Below are 20,014 nucleotides of genomic sequence, written 5' to 3'. Positions count from 1 at the left end.
GCTTAGCCTGGACTGTCAGAAACCGTTTTCCCCCAGGCCATCACTTCCAAAGCCATCCATCAAGATGGCATTTGTCCCACGGTTTTTGCCTTGCCTCCCTTGCTAAATTGTGGAGGCTCACTGACCTGCTCTTTCTCCCTCCCCTGCCCACCCTCCGCCTGCTCCCTTGGTGCAGCTTTTGCTCGCGGAAGATCAGAGCAAAGTGACAAGGAACGGCTGCGGGTTCGAGGATCTTCTTCTCCCTTGTTCTGATCTCTTGCCAGGTACGTGCCATGTTTTGTCCCCCCACATGGTTCAGCAGCCCGCGTTTAGTCGAACTGTGTGTAGTAACACAGCCTCGTGCAGCTGGGGTGTGGCACTGGAAAAAACGTGTGGGTTTTCTCCACTTCCCCTCCAACTCAGCCCTCGCAAGGATGCTGCCTGTAGTGCTGGGACCAGCTAGTGTGAAGGAAGTAATCCCTTAGGCAAAGAGCCCTAGCCCCACTCTGTGCAGAGCTGCAGAACGTGAGCCAGGGGCACAAGCATGCATGCTTTGGCTGTGTGAGTGTGCCCGACAGCTGTAGGGAGCCCAGCAGAGATGCAGGCAGAGGAAATGCGTGGGCAAGGCTGCGGCCGGCGCTGGTGGCGAGGCTGCTGCTGGGAGCCGGGGGCTGGGGAGCAGCTCCAGCCCCAGCAGGGACACCTCTCCCTGGCCTGCTACTGCACTCTCAGTGTGCTCCGGGCAAATGCATCTGCTGCTTTGTGCCAGAGTCCCCATCTGCTAGCAGAGGGACAGCGACTTGGTCCAATGCTGCGTATTCAAACGGCTGTCCCGTTTGAATAGACTGCACACAGTTGTTGTTTCTAGAAGTAGTTCTGAAGAAGACTCTCGATCCAGTGCTGTGTGAGCACAGGAAATGTGATTCTTTTCTGTTGCAGCTTGTCGCGCCTGCTGTGATGGGCATCGCGAGCAGCGAGATCAGCCGTGGGCCTGACCGGGCGTTGACGGAGGTACAGTGTGAAGCTCTGCTTGGTCTCTGTTCCCTGACTTGAGCCAGCAGAATGAGCCACCGGTGTGCTCTCCTGCTTTTCAAGAGAGAGAGCATCCTTCCGGCTCTCTCAGTGTCCCTGAAGAGCTGCCTTAAAAGCTTCATTTCCTTGCTAGTGGCATCGAGATGGCACCCTGAAATCCTCCTTGTTTGTCCTCAGCTCCTCACCATGGCCTGTGCTCTCTGTTTCAGCCTGAGAACCAGGGGAAGCCCTTGCTGGTCCAGCAGGAGCCATCTCTTAATATTCCGGCTATTGCTGCTGGCCATGTTATTAAGAGATACGTTGCCCAGGCAGCGGATGAGCTCTCCTTGGAGGTAAGCAGATAAAGAAGGAGTTCCTTGTTGTCACGGACAGAAGAGTATAACGTGTGAATGCGTCAGGAATATTCTCAGACACCTTCAGAATGCCTTGTGAGGCGAAGCCCAGAAGATGCAGGTCCAGAGAGGACTTGCACTGGGTTGGATGCAGGGAGGAGTTCAGCCATGTCTAAAAGATGGTTTCATTTGGCATGCTTGCGCTGTATTCTGTCTGGTGCGTAAGGCAGTGGCTCTTGTACCTCCAAGCCCAGCTTTCCAACGGGAAATGCCTGAAGAGCTGCCCCGGTGCAATTGCTCTCAAGCTGTGCGCTCTTTGGCAGTGCAGAAGAAGGGTGCCATTTCAGCTGTGCTTTCCTCCCAGCTGTGCTGACGCTGGGATTGATGTTGCAATCTCTTGCAGGTGGGAGACCTGGTGTGCATTACTGCTATGCCAGCAAAGGAGCAGAGCCCCTGGTGGAGAGGCAAGCGTGGCTTTCAGGTAGGCACGAGCTTCAGACTCCTGGGCGCAATTGCAGTCATGTCAGGAACGTCAGCTTAGAGCTGCTGTGCCCGCACAGGGTGGCTTCTGGACGTCAACAGTTTCCCTGTGTCGCTGTCAGAGGCCTTTCCCTTTGGCTCTGGGCTTGGGTAGGAAACTGTCTCCTCATGTGACTTAGAAGCAAGAACCTCTCGTGCTCAATACGCAGTCAGGAGTTTACCATCTCTGTCCTTAGTACAGGCACGGAGGACAGAGCCATCTTCTCCGGAACCAAGTATTGCTTTTGTACGTCTTCTGGCTGCAAATGCTGGACGAGGATTACTTTTGTGCAGGCTATTCTTTGTTGGTGCAACAGTCGAGGCCTGAGAAACGCTGCATCCAGTATTCCATCACTCTTTCTTTTCTTCTTACAGGTTGGGTTCTTCCCTGGTGAGTGTGTGGAGCTCATTAGTGGAAAACTTCCCGAGGCCCTCATCAACTCAGCGCCAAAGCCAGGTACGGATGTTACATGTGATGGCGCGGGGAAGTCAAATGGAGTCTTCTTCTGGGTGTGTTCTGTGTTGAATACCTCCTTGATCCATCCCACGTTCTCCTCTGTGTTGATGATCCTTCCTGCATCCCACGGGGCGTAGGGCTGCTGTTCTGTAGGCAGTGAGAATGAGGTCTTGGGCAAATGCTCGAATCCTTGTAGAATGCAGTGTTGGCAATGTTCTTGCTGCTTTGACGTGCTCTGTAGCGTGTGTTTCCGCTCAGCCTGGTCGCACTGAGCCCAACCTGAAATGAACTGGTTTCTTCCTTTTGTTGTGCAGTGCCAAAGAAGCGTGGCAAGCTCCTCAGCTTCCTTCGTTCCTTCGTGAAGGCCCGCCCAGAGGAACCGAAGCAGCGGGAGCTGGAGAAGGAGAAGGAGAAGGGAGGGGTGTTTGGCTGTGACCTGGGAGAGCATCTTCTCCACTCTGGCCGTGATGGTAAGGAACAGCCCATTCCTGAGAGCTTCCTCCCTCTGTTGGGCATGTAAAGATGAAAGGGAGATCGTCTCTGGCAAGGGGCAGGTTGATAGCGGTGGAGAAACATGAGGTGGGAGTTATGGCTGAAAGGTAAGCTGAGGTTAATGCTCAGAGGAGGCCGGCACACCTGTATTTGCTTAAAGCCAAAGGTGTAAGCCAATCCCACGCTAGCCTGAAAACCAAGGAAGCCTTTTGGCCCAAGAGAGTGTAGTGCGTCAGTTTCCTAGCTCTTCTGGACATGAGGTCTCACGCCTCCATTGCGGTGGGAGCTGTGATGGGACTTGTGGCAGTGTCTCTGGCTTCCCCAGAATTACTTTCTGCAGGCTGCCTGGCAGGTCCTGGCATTTCTTGAAAGCCAAGAACACGTCCGTGTGCAGTTTTGTCCCCGGCTCCTGCCTGTCTGCGACGTGTGCGACAGCCTTCTTTCTCCTGTGAGGAGGAGGCATGCAGTAGCCTGGCTGGGCTTAGTGGATGGGATGTGACAGGGGCAGCGGCTGAAGCAGGACTTGAATCAGGAGCTCAGCTAAGTGCTGGACCTTGTTCTGTAGTCCCCCAGGTCGTGCAGAGCTGCGCTGAGTTCATTGAGCAGCACGGCGTGGTGCAGGGGATCTACCGCCTGTCCGGCGTGGCGTCCAAGATCCAGAAGCTGCGGTAAGAGTGCTTCTTGACTGTCTCTTGTCTTGCTTTGGAGTTGTTTTCCTCTTTCTCCAAGCCCTCTGTTTTTGTGTCCTTCTCTCCAGCCATGACTTTGAGTCGGAACAGATTCCGGAGCTCACCGTCCGGGACATTCACAGCGTGAGCTCCCTGTGCAAGATGTACTTCAGGGAGCTGCCGAGCCCTCTGCTGCCCGAGCAGCTGCATGGCAAGTTCTCGGTAAGCACAAGGCAATGGCCTTCATGTCCCTCTTCGTGGCCTGTCCCATCCACACACACGCCTGTGCACCTTTTTTTGGTCTTTTTTCTGTTGAAGTTGGGGTTTTGATGGACATCCAGTGGGTGTCTCTGTACAACCAGCAGCTCGTGCTTCCTGCACACCGGGTGCACCGTAACACCTGGTGTGTGCATCCTGCCATTGGAAATGTGGGAGATGGGAACAGCAGTGCCCTCTGCAGCTTTGAGGCCCTTTTTCTGTTAGCCCCATACGCTTGACTCGCATGATGTGTGTCTCAATCCCTTTCTGCTTTCTTCCAGGATGCTGTTTGTGCCGGTACAGATGAAGAGCGGTTGGTCAGAATGCAGGAGGTCATCCAGCAGCTGCCCGCGCCTCACTACAGGTCAGAAAACTGCTGCCCTCAGTCTGGGGAGCTCAGCCCTGCTGCATTTCAGAGGGCGATGATGCGATGGCAGGCTTTGTCTCACGCTGGCAACGTGATGCCTGTGTGTGTGGAAGTGGTGGATGGCTGCATGGGGTGAATGGATTGGGTCAGCTCCTGAGCATGGGGGCACGGCTGGTGCAGCTGATGGGTGCAGCTGTACTGTGGTGGGGCTTGGTGCTGCAGCGTGGCACTTGGGAAAGCTTGATCTACTTGCTAGTAGCAAGAACAAGCAGTGGCATGAAGTGAGGTTTGTTTGGTGAATGTGAGCACGGCGTGCTCAGTGGTGCTGAAGGTTTGGCTCTTGCTTTCCAGGACCCTGGAGTACCTGATGAGACACTTGGCTTGTCTCGCTGGGAGCTGCTCCGTCACAAACATGCCCGCTAAGAACTTAGCGATTGTGTGGGCTCCCAACCTCTTCAGGTAAACTTCTTTTTCCGCCTCAGCACAAGGCTTAGATCTGTTCTCCCCACGGGCACACTTTGGAGAGGAGGACAATTTGTGCTCTCTTGGTTTTGTCAAATGGGGCTGGTGTGTCCTTGATCACCCGGGAGAATGTCTTCAGTGGCATCAGTGCTTGCCCACTGCGGAAGTCTCCAGAGCCCAACTGGACAGCCTTTGGCTGCCCAAATGCCCAAACGTGGGGAAACGATCTCGGGTCAATGACTTCTCCAATCTGCCTTTTCTTCAGATCCCAGCAGAACGAGGCTGCCTGCGCCAGCGGAAGAGCTGCCTGCGTGGAACTGCAGAGGCAGTCGGGCGTGGTGGAGTTCATCATCAACCACACCGACGTCCTCTTCTGCTCCAGCTCCACGTCAGGCATCGGAGATGGAGCAGGTGAGCGTCTTCCTGCATGAGCTTTGTCTTGATGAGACACCTTGATCAAATGCAGGCCTTCTCCATGATTGCTGAGATATGCTTTTGCTATCAGGGGGCCAGCAGACTTGTGGGCTTAGATGAGAATATGGCATCCTCTGTGGCTGGATGCTGAGAATGTCCAAGCTCAAAGTTGAGCATGAGAAAACCGTCCCTGTCATGGTGATGTTTTGCGTGCAGGTGAAGCTTGATGAAAGGGTTTTGACCTCCTCTTTTTCCAGTGGTTCGGATAAGCAAGGCTGAGAGATGTGTGGCACCTCCCCCAGAACTGTGATGGCTGTGCCGCTGCTTTCTGATCCTCCCTCTTAGCTGTGGTCTTCCCTTCCAGGGCACACTTCTCCATCAGATCCCAAGTCTGTGCAGGTGTCTTCTCCTGCCACCAAGCTGCTCACCCTGGAGGAGGCACAGGCACAGAGGGGAGGCCACAGCAGCTCTCCCGCTGTGACAGAGAGCAGGGACATGGAAGTGGAAGAAGGCCCCGCAGCTGTGCAGGGGAAATTCCACACAGTCATCCACTTTCCATCTGAAAGGTAAAGAGGACTTTCTTTTCCAGCAGCTTCCTATCAGACTTGGTTGGGTGGGCTTTTGTGGGTTTTTCTCCACTATTGCTAGTGCCAAAACTTGCAGAAGCTACGTGACGCTAATGGGGCGTGTGGTGGTGTACTGAATGTCCCCTCCCTTTGGAGTCTGAGGTTCAACTAACACGCAGTTGCCCGACGGGCTCAGTTTAGCCACCAGACAGGGCCTATTGCTAATGTATGTGTCAGAGATGCTTTTGAACTCCCTCTCTGGCTGCACGGTTCCTCAGCAAGCAGTTATGTTTGCCAGCTCAATCAAAGCCCTCCCTTCGATGCTCTCCTGGACAGCTGTGCAGCCTTTGCTCGCATGCTGTGCATCTGGGTTGACATGGCTGAGGGGAATGTAGCCTGCAAGACTCCAGGGCTGAGCTCTAGGAATGGAACCGTCCTCAACCGTGTGAATCAGAGCGAGCTTCTAAGTTGTGTTTCAGCAGGAAGCAGGCAGTGCTAGGAAAAAGCAAGTGTTGGCAAGAGCTCAGGGCAGCTCTTCCCTCACCCTGCACCATGCACGACTCACACCGCTCACTCTTTTCTCCCTCCAGACCAAGTCCACCCAGCAGGGTGAAGGAATCCCCAGCATGCAGTCGGTGTTCCTGCTTCAGGCTGAGAAAACCATCCTCTGTGGGCAAACGCCAACTGCAGCGCGATGCCAGGGAGCCCTCGGAAACAGAGGTGGTGGTCCTGGCAGGTAAGGGTGCACATCCAGCTGTCAAAACCCTGCTTGTCAGCGCCATCGAATTCATGCTTGCAGTGCACACAAAAGAGAAAGACAAACAACAAAAGCGCAACAGTTCCTTTTGAGACAGTGCTCCTCCTGTTGCTATTGTCCTATTGGCTTTTTCCTGCTGCCACTGCAATAGAAAATCTCAAGAACCACTCTCATCATTCAGCTTGTGCAAGTTTGCCACTAACTGTTTGCCTGTGTATCTACTCCTTCCTAGGTGAACCGAGCCCTCGTCCACGCAGAAGAGCCAGAGCGTATAGTGATGGTTCTCTGTGTGCATCCATCAATGGAGAGCTGCTAGGAAGCATGAATCGCTGCAGCTCAGATGACAGCCTGCCATATAACATCAGTGAGGGAATGAAGGAGATAATCCAGGTGGAAGCCCTCATCTCTCCTGGCTGTGCAGAAGACGCTGACCTGAGCCTGCCAGAAACAGCGGTCACCGAGCTGGACTGTGTCGGGGCACCATTGCAGTGCAGCCCAGCCCAAGCACAGCCCGAGTGCCCCGACAGCAGCAGCTCCATGCAGGAGCAGGTCAGCGTCAGCCAGGAGGAGCCGAGCCTGGTGGAGGGGGACGTAGAAAGGATGAGTCCCATGTGTACACCGGACCTCTCACCAAAAGGCCCTCCTGGCTGTTAATGAATAAAAGCACACTGGTGCTGGATCAACGCCTTGACTGCCTTCTGAGTCTTCATTCCCAGGGATTGGGATGGATGCAAGCAACAGCAAGGCAGCTCATGTTGCAAGGCTATGGCTGTGGGCTGTGCGTGCAGCAGAGCTGCGGGTTTGTTCCCATTTTGTCTGGCTGTGGGATGCCTGCAGCGAGAGCTGTGCTCCCGTAGTGTATGGTAGCAAAGAATCTCCAGCATCCGGGATGCTGCTCATGATCATGCCCAGCTTCCGTGCTATGGCTGTGGCTTTGTGATGCTTTTGAGTGAGGGATGCCTGGCCTGCTCCCTGCCAGCTCTCTCATCTCTCCCGCCGTGTCCATTCGTGGCTCCCAGCTACGAGCTGGCCCTGCAGAGCATCTGCAGCCCTGTCAGCATCAGCATCCAGCAGCGGCAGGAGGAGCTCCCCGTGAGCAGCATCTGCCCGTCCCTCCCCCGGCGTCTCATTGGTCAGCGGCAGCTCTGTCCCTCCCCCGGCGTCTCATTGGTCAGCGGCAGCTCTGTCCCTCCCCCGGCGTCTCATTGGTCAGCGGCAGCTCCGCCGGCTCTCATTGGCTGAGCCGCCGTGCGCGGGAGCGGCCGTTGGGAGCCGGCAGTGTCAGGCGCGGCTGTCGTCAGCGAAGCGCCGCACCGGCAGCCCGGGCCGCCCCGCAGGAGAGCGCGGCGTCAGCCGGAGCTGTCCGGGCAGCACCGAGCCGGAAGCCGCGGCACAACGGGAGCGAGTGCTGAGGACAGCTCCGCCGGAGGTGTGCGGGAGAACGGGAGCGGGAGAGGGAGAGGGGCCCTGCGCGGCACCCCAAGCACACTGCCCTCCCCTCCCCCGTGGAACTCCCGTGGGGTTGGGCTGTGGGATTGGGATGAGGGCTGGGGGATGTGTCTGGGGGATGGGTGTTGGGATTGGGACGGATGGAGGCCTCAGGTCCCCCAGTGCTACAGTGCTGCTGGCAGCATCTGAACCGTGCCCCCCCACCCCCAACCCCTCCAGCGCTGCTCCCGGTGCCCCCAGACCACCTGCAGCCCCCCGGAACCGGGGCTAAGGTGGGCTGTGGCTACTGGGAGCTGCGGGGAGGCTATAGGGGGATCTGGGGCTACTGTAGGAGGCTCTGCAGGGACTGTAAAGGCTTATGGGTCTATAAGGAGCTGAGGTGTACTCTTGGGGGGTTTCTGGGGTTGTGGTGAGCCATCGGAGGATTTGTGGCTATAGGTGGCTGTGGGGAGGTTATGGGCGGGGGGGTATATCGTCAGGCTGCCCAGGGAGGTTGTGGATTGTTTTTCTCAGGAGATACTCCAAACCCAGCTGGATGCCTACAGTACAGCCTGCTGTATGGAGCCTGTTTTGCGGGGGGAGGGGTTGGACTCAGTGATCTCCAGAGGTCCCTTCCAGCCCCTACAGTTCTGTGATTCTGTGATTGTAACCGTTGCTTCTTGCAGCAGTAGAGTGTTTCAGAAGAGAGAAAAAGATGGCGGCGGTGAACTGGCTTTCTGTGGATGGTAAAGCTGTGCTGAGAACTGGGCTGACTATTGCAGCTGAAAAAGCGTGCCAAGTGTGCAGACGTAGAGGAATAACTTTTCCCCGCTAGGTGGAGCTTGTGTAAGGTAGGTGTCCTTGCTAGGTGAGCTTCTGCTTTAAAGCATCAAGTTGTAATTTTAAAAGTAAGGTTGCCAGTTCTTTTTTTACCCTAAGTGATTTTTTAGCCGGGAGAGATTGGAGGTGCTGTTTGGTGATGGAAGGACGGAGAGAGGAAAAGCAAGTAAAAGGCATGCTGTGCATAGCCACCACATGCCATGGGCACCGTTGTCGTCCTGCACAAAGGAGGAGCAGCTCAGCAAGCTTGGCCTGGGCCGTGGGAGGGAGCATACAGACATCTGGACCAACCGGCAACGAGTTAGTTCTGCAGGTTGGCTGTTTTCTGCTGTTTGTCCCACGTCCTGTTGCTCAGTGGTAGCTCTGTTCCTTCCCCCGTGGAACCCCCGTGTGGTTGGGCTGTGGGCTGTGGGTACTGGGATGAGGGGTGTGGGATGGGCCGTGGGTTTGGGACGGATCGAGGCCTCGGGTTCCCCAGCGCCACAGTGCTGCTGGCAGCATGCGGGCCGTGCCCCCCCTCCCGCCCCCAGCCCCTCCAGCCCTGCTCCCTGTGCCCCCCGGACTCCCGGCAGCCCCCCAGAACCAGGGCTAAGGAGGGCGTGGGAGTCAAAAGGACATGGGCAACCTTTTTTTCAGTGGTCTGTGGGGCCAGGAGAGGGGGGAAATGGCCCTAAACTGGAGTACAGGAAGTTCTGCACCGACGTGAGAAGGAACTTGTTCACAGTGAGGTGACGGAGCACTGGTACAGGCTGCCCAGGGAGGCTGTGGATTCTCCTTCCCTGGAGATACTCCAGACCCAGCTGGATGCCCACCTGTGCAGCCTGCTGTACGGAACCTGTTGAGCAGAGGGGGGAGTTGGACTCGATGATCTCTAGGGATCCTCTTCCGGCCCCTACAGTTCTGTGATTCTGTGATTGTAATCGTTGCTTCTTGCAGCAGTAGAGTGTTTCAGAAGAGAGAAAATCATGGCGGCCATGAGCTGGCTTTCTGTGGTTGGTAAAGCTGTGCTGAGATCTGGGCTGACTATTGCAGCTGAAAATGCGTGCCAAGTCTGCAGACACAGAGGAATAACTTTTCCATGTAGGTTGAGCTTGTCTAAGGTAGGTGTCCTTGTTACACTGCTGGACGCAATAGGGAGGAATATGGAGCTGTAGAGGATTGTGGGGGGGGGGGGCTGTAGGCATGGAGTTCTACATCTATATCTATATATGTGTGTGTTCTGGGCTGCATAAAAATAGGGGTGGCCAGCAGGGAGAGGGAGGTGATTGTCCCCCTCTGCTCAGCTCTTGAGTGTCGTGAGGTCCCATCTGGAGTAGTGTTTCCGGCCGTGGGGCCCCCAGCACAGGAAGGACGTGGAGCTCTTGGAGTGGGTCCAGAGGAGGACTATGAAGATGGTCAGAGGGCTGGAGCCACTCTCCTATGAGGAAACGCTGAAGGAACGGGTCTCGTTTAGCTTGGAGAAGAGAAGGCTCTGGGGAGAGCTCATTGTGGCCTTTCAGTACTTGAAGGGAGCATATAAACAGGAGGGGGACCAGCTGTTTATGAGGGTGGATGACGGTAGGGCAAGGGGGAATGGTTTTCAAGTGAGACGGGAGGTTTAGGTTAGATAGTAGGAGGAAGTTTTTCCCCCAGAGGGTGGTGACAGACTGGAAGAGTGCAATCCTGTGCACGCTCAGGTGTGTTTTGCTTTGTAGTGATTTCCCAATCAATCCTCATGTGGTCTCTTAGTTAGGCTGGGAGTGAAGGGGAGCACTGTGAAGCTGTTTGCTTTCCCTGCTGCGTGCTGTGGGGTTGTGCTGGCGGCGGTGCGGTTGCTTTGCTTTTCCTTGGGAGGGTGGGAAGGAGCTTAGCAGGCCCAGTTCTTCTCAAACGATTCTGATCCTCCAGTGTCAGTACTGCAGGGAGTGCACGACCTAAAGGACTTCTGGCTTGTGATGAATTTGTATCTCCGCAGCTTCTGATATTTTGGATTGTGTGTTCTAGTGCAGGCATTTCCTGGGGACATGATTTATCATCACCATAGCTAACACTGCGTGGGAAATCTTGGTGTGCTTTGACTTGCCAGTGCTTTCCACTGTCTCCACTTGCCTGGAGCGTCCTTGAAATGTATGCCTAATGTGGAAATGTTTTCCTCTTTCCTAGCTTTTGTGGTACAAAGAAGCACGGCAAGGTGATGGAACAGCTTGTCCTAGATGCCATGGCCAAGCAGTTGGAGAAGAAGAAGATCATCAGGAATAGTCAGCATGGATTTAGCAAGGGGAAAGTGTGCTTGAGCAACCTCCTAGGCTTCTGTGAGGCATCAGCAGCTATATAGATGGCGGGAGAGCAATGGATGTAGTCTACCTTGACTTCAGCACTGCTTTTGATGCAGTCTCCCACGACATCCTGGTAATGAAGCTGAGCAAGTGTGGGATAGATGAGTGGACGGTGAGGTGGGCTGCGAGCTGGCTGAGTGGCCGAGCTCAGAGGGTGGTGATGGGCGGTGCAGAGTGCGGTTGGAGAGCTGTGAGTGGCGGTGAACGCTGGGGGTGGGTGCTGGCTCTGGTCTCGTTCAATATCTTGGTCAACGGCCTTGAGGAGGGGATAGTGTCCACCCTCAGTAAGTATGCCTCTGAGACAAAGCTGGGAGGAGCAGCTGGCACACCGGAAGGCTGTGCTGCCGTTCAGCAAGAGCTGGACAGGCTGGAGAGCCAGGCAGTAGCAAAGCAGGTGAGGTGTAACAAGAGCAAGTGTAGAGTCTTGCACCTGGGAAGGAATAACCGCAAGTATCAGTAGAGGCTGGGACGTGAGCTGCTGGAGAGGAGCTCTGCAGAGAAGGACCTGGGGGTCCTGGTGGGTGACAGGTTGGCCATGAGCCAGCAGTGTGCCCTGGTGGCCAAGAAGGCCGGTGGGATGGTGGGACGCATGAAAAGGAGCGTGGCCAGCAGGGCGAGGGAGGTGATCCTCCCCCTCTGCTGTGCCCTGATCAGGCCTCAGCTGGAGTACTGCATCCAGGTCTGGGCTCCTTGGTACAAAACAGACGGGGATCTCCTGGAGAGAGTCCAGCAGAAGGCCACGAAGATGATCGAGGGCCTGGAGCATCTCCCCAGTGTGGAAAGTCTGCGTGACCTGGGTCTGTTCAGCCTTGAGGAAAGAAGACTGAGAGGGGATCTTAATAATGTTTCTAAGTATCGGAAGCGTGGGAGTCAAAAGGACATGGCCAGCCTTTTTGCAGTGGTCTGTGGGGTCAGGAGAGGGGGGGAAATGGCCCTAAACTGGAGTACAGGAAGTTCTGCACCGACGTGAGAAGGAACTTGTTCACAGTGAGGTGACGGAGCACTGGAACAGGCTGCCCAGGGAGGCTGTGGATTCTCCTTCCCTGGAGATACTCCAGACCCAGCTGGATGCCCACCTGTGCAGCCTGCTGTATGGAACCTGTTGAGCAGAGGGGGGAGTTGGACTCGATGATCTCTAGGGATCTCTTCCGGCCTTTCCAGTTCTGTGATTCTGTGATTGTAACCGTTGCTTCTTGCAGAAGTGCAGTGTTTCAGAAGAGAGAAAAACAAACATGGCGGCCATGAGCTGGCTTTCTGTGGTTGGTAAAGCTGTGCTGAGATCTGGGCTGACTATTGCAGCTGAAAATGCGTGCCAAGTCTGCAGACACAGAGGAATAAGTTTTCCCTGCAGATGGAGCTTGTCTAAGGTAAGTCCTTGCTAGGTGAGCTTCTGCTTTAAAGCATCAAGTTGTATAAAGAAGGTAATTTTAAAAGCAAGGTTGCCAGTTCTTTTTTTACCCAAGTGATATTTTTAGCAAGGAGAGATTTGAGGTGCTGTTTGGTAATGGAAGATGGAGAGAGGAAAAGCTGTGCATAGCCAGCGCATCCCATCTGCACCGTTGTTCCCATGCACAAAGGAGAGGAGCATCTCAGCAAGCATTGGCCGTGGGCCGTGGAAGGGAGCATACAAACATCTGGACCAACCCGAAAGGAGTTAGTTCTGCAGGTTGGTTGCCTTCTGCTGTTTGTCCCACATCCTGTTGCTCAGTGGTAGATTTGTTCACGGTCAGTGCTAACAGGAATGTCCCAGAGCATTGTGGTTTCAGCTGTCGCAACGCTTTGATCCCTTGCTTGCTGGGCTGGGGCGTTTGAGGAATGATGCATGTGCTGATGTGCAGCCAGGCACTAGGGATGAGTCTGCTTAGCAAGGTATGTGTGGCAGGACTGAGGCCTGGGGACCAGGCCAGGTGGAATCCAGTGCGCTTTGCTCTTGTTCTCAGTGCTTGTTTTTGCTCAGGAGGGCAGGTGGTGAACCTCATGAAGCAATGCCTGCAGACGGGGCTTGCGGAGCAAGAGGTCCTGCAGGCCTTGTGTGACACCCATGGAGCTGTAGCTGAGGCTGCGTCAGTGTAAAAGAGCAGAAATCCCCGGAGGTGTGAAGGTGAGCTGTGGGCTCCAGTAGTGCAGGAGGGGATGTACGTGCTCAGGGTTCGGCTGCTTCTGTGTGTGTTTTAAGTGAGTGTGATCCCACTGCTTGGTCCGTTTGAGTGTATGGAACAAGTGTGCCATCCTTTGTGCTGGAGTCGTGTGAAAGGAGTCCTATGGCTTTGAGAGCTGACTTGAAGCCTGTGGGCATCACTGAAGAGTAGGGGTAGGGGATGAGGCAAGGGAAGTTGGGGTAAGGGGATGAGGCGTAGGAACAGGAACCTCTTTGGCCGATCTGACGTGCTGCCATTCTCTTTTTGGATTAAGAATCTCCGTGTGTTTTTTAATGAAGAACAAACTCACTGTTCAGTTGTGAATGAATTCATTCAGGCCTGTTAGTCGGTGTCATTCTCTCCATGGAGCTGCAATTGAAAGGGATGCTTCTGGTGTGATGTGTGGCCCCCTCCCGCGTTCTCAGAAGAACCAAGTTGGCAAGGCCTGGCTCCGGGTTGGTGAGCTGTGCCCAAGGTGAGAGAGTTGACTCTTGTGGGCTTTGAGACATTTCTTCCAGTTGCACGCTGTGTTATTTCCGTTGTGTTGACCTCTTGAGCTCCAGCCCCAAGTGAGGATCCGAGCAGTAGTGCAGAAGGGACGGTTTAGACTGGAAGTGCAACGCAAAGGGCGGGAGCTAGCAGGAGCAGGGAAGTGATCATCCCCCTGTACTCAGCACTGGTGAGTCCTCACCTGGAGTCCTTGCAGCACCTTCGCGGCAACCTTGATTTCTCCATCCTTCTCTGAGCTTTGTGCCACGAGAGCTCTGCAGCTTCTACCTGTGACGTGAGAGCATATGGAAGGCCCTGCAAGAAGTCTGGGTAGGTGATGGCAGTGTCTCTTCCTTTCCCCCCCGGTGCTGGACATAGCTGGGAACGGGACTGGGGGATATGCCAGCAGTGGGTTCCTACCTCAGCAGAACGGAAGGGCTGTTCTGATGGTTGTATTGAACTGGAGTGAATCTGACGCTGATGAGAGAGATGAGGGGTGTGTGGAAAAAAAGGAGTGTGCTGCATTTTGTGGTGCAAGATGTTCTGGGAACTGCTGCTAGCAATGCCCAGCAGGCTTCCTTTTGCTGGGGAGAGGTTTAGCAAGGATTTTTTTATATGAAAAGAGTTCATCCTATATTTCCTTTCCATTGACCTTTCGTCGTACTGCTTGAGAAATTACTATTTCTTGCTGTAGAGAATACGCATGCACCCTGCACTTGTATCTGCACAAAGAATCTTCTAAACATCTCGGTACGTGTTTCTTTTTGGCACTGGGATGGAGCTGTGTGGAACACAGAATTCATCCAAACACACTTGGATGAATCTTCAGTCGGGTGCAGGGACGCGTAATGCTCATCTTAGATGTCACGCTGACAGCAGCAGTAGAGAGGCAAATTTCATAGGGTGGCATGCTTTCTTTTTTTCTTTTGTTTCAGTGATAACCATGGAAGCATAGAAGCGTTACCCAGACAAAATGAGCATTTGTCACCTGGGCTTTCTACAGATGACATAGGCAGTGGAAGTCAGCATCGCAAGCATCCGTGAGAGCCCTGCAAAAGACTGGTGAGAGTTACCCTGGCGGCCTCCTTTGGAAATCTCAGGTCTCTGTAAGCTCTCAAGCTGTGTCGTAAGTCCTCCCGTGGTGCTGACTCAGCTCTCCCTGTCTTTGGTGTAGGAGAGCTGGTCTTGAACTCCTTCCTGTTTCCTGCCTATCATCTGCTCCCTGCTTTGCCCATGGCCCAGTTAGCCTTTTATTCCTCGCCCCCAGATTTGCACGTGTGGATGAGAGCATCTGCTTATGTACGTTTCTTTTCCAGCTGTGGTGTCAGGCTGAGCGACAGCTCCCAGCCAAGCTTGTGGTTAGCGAGACACGGAGTAGCTGGAGATGGAGTTCTCTGTGTCACTAAAGCATGAGCTTGATGGCTGCCGTGAGCCAAAGCAAGAGAGTTTGTGTGTTTGACACACCGCTGAGCGGGTAGAGCAGGGCAAGGGGGCTGATTTGGACGTGCTGCTTTCCCAATACGGTGCTGTTTGCGTGGCAGTGCTTCTGGCGTTGCAAATTGTGTCAGATGTCAATGAATTCCTTGGAATCTGTTGAGTTGACTTGTGCAGGTTTCATTGTGGAGCTGAACCCTTCCTGGCCGCTTGTGTGCATAGCCATGGCCTTTGCTTCTTTCTTGCCTTTTTTTCTTGGTTGCGTTTGGCACTGTGCAAGCCGTGAATTGCCAGGGAAGAGCTGGAAGTGCTCTGGAGTTGTGTGTGACAAATTCCCAAGAAACAATGTGCAGCTTCAAAGCCCCAAAGTTTGGAGAGATGAGAGATGCGCTGCCTGGTGCAGGACATGATGCGCTCTGCAAGGCGCTTTCCATGAAGACCTCAGCGCTCAAACTGCATCCAAAGCAACCCAATGCCCCGTGCTTGTTGTACCCGGAGGTATCGGTGCCAGGAGTTGCTGCTGTGTTTGCAGTGCCCTTGTGTCAGCAGGGTGATGTTCATGGCGTGCGATGCCCTCAGTCACTGAAAGCATCCTTGCAAATGTTCCTAGCGAGGGCCATGTTTCATTGACAGCATAGGTTGTCTTCTGGAAAATGAAAGAGTGGGCTTGTGTACCGTTAGATCATTTTAATTTCCCCCTGACCCCAGCGCACTTCATGTTTCCCTCCCATCCCACTTTCCAGTGAGATGGGGGAGAGAACTGTGGGGGAGCAAAGGGAAGGTAGAACTCATGTGTTGAGAGAAATCTCTTTTCGAAGGTAGAGAAAAGGACAGAAGTAATGAATATCGATCTATCTATCTGTCTGTCTGTCTGTCTGTCTGTCTGTCTATATCTGTCTACCTCTATATGAATCTATATGAATGTATCTATCGAGTGATGTAGAAGCAGTGGCTCAGCACCTCCCAAGCAAGTGGCCAATCAGAAGAAGAAAGCAAGATGAACTCTCATCGTGTTGCAACCTCTTTCCACTTGATGTCATCTGGTATGCAGTATCCTTTTGGCCAGTTGACGTCAGCTGTCCTAATTCTGTTTCCTCCCAGCTTCTTGTGCCCTTTCCTGAGAACGGCCTTGGTGCTCTCTCTCTACAACACTGCTTATCAGAAGGTGTAAACATCAGAGTGTTACCAGCGTGGTTTTCCTTGTCAAAGCCAATCATAGCATCATAGCAGACCCCCTGAAGAAAAATGCATCCCACTAAGACAGCCCCCCAGTGTCCACGCAGCGAGCCACATCGGGCTCCCGTGGAGCTGCAGACGGCGCATTTCCCTGGCAGCATTGGCCAGGGGTGCTGGGGAGGTTTTGGTGCTCAGCTTGGGCGTGGCGCTGCTTTGCCTGCTTTGTAGGTGTGTGAACAGAAGTGCTTTCCCCCCTTGTGTTCTGTCCCACGGCATTTGCCCCATGGTTGGTAGAAGAAAGAGCTGGTGGATTCAGCAGCAGTAGATTCTGTTGGTTTCCTTGGTTTATCCCAAGGCTGCTGTGAAGGGGAGCCTGGTTGGCGTAGCAGTGAGCAGCAGCTAACAGGCTGTGCAGAGGAGGGCTTTGCAGAAGGAGCAGGAGTGCCTGCGTCCATCTGTACCCTCGGATACGTTCTGGCGGTGAGGCACCAGCTGTGGCCACAGTGACTGAATGCAGACTTGGCCTGGGGCCGCCACGTGGCGCTTCCTAGCCCTACCCTCCTGTATATGCCTGGCAAAGCACAGCCACCCTGCAACCAGGGCAAGCGTTTGTCTTAGTGTCATGTTTCATGCTGTCTTGTGAAGCTCAGGCACTGGGGGCAGCTTCCCCCCAAAGAAAAGGAGGAGGAAATGAGGTCGTCGTGGAAGCCAAAAGGCAAAAATGCACTCGGGAAAGAAATTGGCAAAGCAGTCTGGTAGTAGTGCTGTGTTTCTCTTCCTTTATTTCCATCCAGGTGAAAGAGATGGCTGCTCCTAAGCCACCCTTGGGTGCAAAGAAGGACCCTAGTGTGGATTTGCCATAGGCCCAGCAAGAGGCTCAACTAGGCACCAAGCGCCGGGTCCTGCACTTTGGTCCCGCCAAGCCCCATGCCAGCTTCTCCAGGATTTGGCTGGGATAGAATTCCAACCACGCACTGATTTCTCGAACGCTGGGGTGCCCTTTTGGAATCCTGTGGTCTTGTGACGTGGTCTTGCCTCCCCACCTTGTCCGTCCATGGTGGAGCAGCCGGGTGGCCCTTAGTGATGTCATAAGCGGCTAGAATGAGGGGAGGAGCAGCGCGTGCTGCTTCCCTTCATTGGAGCGCTTGAGCTCGGCGTGAGTACGTGGCTTGTTGCACTTGTGCACTGATTGAGTCCCTTTGTCTTCATCCCGTCTTGCGCAGCGCCTTGTAGGTAAGCTGAGACGGTGTGGGATAGACGGCTGGGCAGTGAGGGCTTGAGAAGTGCTGGCTGGCAGAGCTCCTAGGATCATATTGCTTAGCCTGGACTGTCAGAAACCGTTTTCCCCCAGGCCATCACTTCCAAAGCCATCCATCAAGGTGGCATTTGTGCCACGGTTTCTTCCCTGGTCCTTCCCTTTGCTCAATTGTGGCAAGGCTCACTGACCTGCTCTTTCTCCCTCCCCTGCCCACCCTCCGCCTGCTCCCTTGGTGCAGCTTTTGCTCGCGGAAGATCAGAGCAAAGTGACAAGGAACGGCTGCGGGTTCGAGGATCTTGCTTCTCCCTTGTTCTGATCTCTTGCCAGGTACGTGCCATGTTTTGTCCCCCCACATGGTTCAGCAGCCCTGTGTTTAGTCGCACCGTGTGTAGTAACACAGCCTCGTCCAGCTGAAATGCAGCTCTGGTCACGTGTGGGATTTTTTCCACTTCCTCTCCAGCTCAACCCTCAGCAGGATGCTGCCTGTAGTGCTGGGAGCAGCTAGTGTGAAGGAAAGCAATCCCTTAGGCAAAGAGCCCTAGCCCCCAGTTTGTGCAGAGCTGCACAACATGAGCCAGGGGCACAAGCGTGCATGCTTTGGCTGTGTGAGTGTGCCCGACAGCTGTAGGGAGCACAGCAGAGCATGCAGGCAGAGGAAATGCGTGGGCAAGGCTGCGGCCGGCGCTGGTGGTGAGGCTGCTGCTGGGAGCCGGGGGCTGGGGAGCAGCTCCAGCCCCAGCAGTGACACCTCTCCCTGGCCTGCTACTGCGCTCTCAGCGTGCTGCGGGCAAATGCATCTGCTGCTTTGTGCCAGAGTCCCCATCTGCTAGCAGAGGGACAGCGACTTGGTCCAGTGCTGCGTATTGCAACGGCTGTCCCGTTTGAATAGACTGCACAAAGTGGTTGTTTCTAGAACACCTGCTTCCGCCAGTGGGCAACTGAGAGTAGTTCTGAAGAAGACTCTCAATCCAGTGCTGTGTGAACACAGGAAATGTGATTCTTTTCTGTTGCAGCTTGTCGCGCCTGCTGTGATGGGCATTGCGAGCAGCGAGATCAGCCGTGGGCCTGACCGGGCGTTGACGGAGGTACAGTGTGAAGCTCTGCTTGGTCTCTGTTCCCTGCCTTGAGCCAGCAGAATGAGCCACCGGTGTGCTCTCCTGCTTTTCAAGAGAGAGAGCATCCTTCCGGCTCTCTCGGTGTCCCTGAAGAGCTGCCTTAAAAGCTTCATTTCCTTGCTAGTGGCATCGAGATGGCACCCTGAAATCCTCCTTGTTTGTCCTCAGCTCCTCACCATGGCCTGTGCTCTCTGTTTCAGCCTGAGAACCAGGGGAAGCCCTTGCTGGTCCAGGAGGAGTTATCTCTTAATATTCCAGGCTATTGCTGCTGGCCATGTTATTAAGAGATACGTTGCCCAGGCAGCGGATGAGCTCTCCTTGGAGGTAAGCAGATAAAGAAGGCGTTCCTTGTTGTCACGGACAGAAGAGTATGACGTGTGAATGCATCAGGAATATTCTCAGACACCTTCAGAATGCCTTGTGAGGCGAAGCCCAGAAGATGCAGGTCCAGAGAGGACTTGCACTGGGTTGGATGCAGGGAGGAGTTCAGCCATGTCTAAAAGATGGTTTCATTTGGCATGCTTGCACTGTATTCTGTCTGGTGTGTAAGGCAGTGGCTCTTGTACCTCCAAGCCCAGCTTTCCCACAGGAAATGCCTGAAGAGCTGCCCCGGTGCAATTGCTCTCAAGCTGTGCGCTCTTTGGCAGTGCAGAAGAAGGGTGCCATTTCAGCTGTGCTTTCCTCCCAGCTGTGCTGACGCTGGGATTGATGTTGCAATGTCTTGCAGGTGGGAGACCTGGTGTGCATTACTGCTATGCCAGCAAAGGAGCAGAGCCCCTGGTGGAGAGGCAAGCGTGGCTTTCAGGTAGGCACAAGCTTCAGACTCGTGGGCGCAATTGCAGTCAAGTGAGGAACGTCAGCTTAGATGCATGCTCTGCCCGCACAGGGTGGCTTCTGGACGTCAACAGTTTCCCTGTGTCGCTGTCAGAGGACTTTCCCTTTGGCTCTGGGCTTGGGTAGGAAACTGTCTCCTCATGTGACTTAAAAGCAAGAGCCTCTTGTGCTCAATGCGCAGTCAGAAGTTGTACCACCTCTGTCCTTAGTACAAGCACGGAGGACAGAGCCATCTTCTGCGGAACCAAGTATTGCTTTTGTAGGTCTTCTGGCTGCAAATGCTGGGCGAGGATTACTTTTGTGCAGGCCATTCTTTCGTTGGTTGAACAGTTGAGGCCTGAGAAATGCTGCATTCAGTATTCCATCACTCTTTCTTTTCTTCTTCCAGGTTGGGTTCTTTCCCTGGTGAGTGCGTGGAGCTCATTAGTGGAAAACTTCCAGAGGCCCTCATCAACTCAGCGCCAAAGCCAGGTACGGATGTTACATGTGATGGCGCGGGGAAGTCAAATGGAGTCTTTTTCTGGGTGTGTTCTGTGTTGAATACCTCCTTGATCCATCCCACGTTCTCCTCTGTGTTGATGATCCTTCCTGCATCCCACGGGGCGATAGGGCTGCTGTTCTGTAGGCAGTGAGAATGAGGGCTTGGGCAAATGCTCGAATCCTTGTAGAATGCAGTGTTGGCAA

At 54.3% G+C, this 20,014-nt stretch overlaps 2 long non-coding RNA genes across 2 annotated transcripts; both read left to right on the top strand.

Moving 5' to 3' along the window:
* Positions 1–9,609: 9,609 nt before the first annotated feature.
* Positions 9,610–12,145, top strand: LOC121108400. The gene is made up of 3 exons (XR_005842892.1): positions 9,610–9,671; positions 10,714–10,959; positions 12,086–12,145. It is a non-coding gene; the product is annotated as an uncharacterized LOC121108400 (long non-coding RNA).
* A 794-nt stretch (positions 12,146–12,939) lies between these two features.
* On the top strand, positions 12,940–14,506 carry LOC112530541. The gene is made up of 3 exons (XR_005842891.1): positions 12,940–12,987; positions 13,362–13,843; positions 14,449–14,506. It is a non-coding gene; the product is annotated as an uncharacterized LOC112530541 (long non-coding RNA).
* Positions 14,507–20,014: the final 5,508 nt, after the last annotated feature.

Source organism: Gallus gallus, chromosome Z, assembly GCF_016699485.2.
Source record: "Gallus gallus isolate bGalGal1 chromosome Z, bGalGal1.mat.broiler.GRCg7b, whole genome shotgun sequence".
NCBI classification, from domain to species: Eukaryota; Metazoa; Chordata; class Aves; order Galliformes; family Phasianidae; genus Gallus; species Gallus gallus.
The sequence above is the reverse complement of the archived record's forward strand: the minus strand, read 5'-3'. Positions and strand labels throughout refer to the sequence as shown.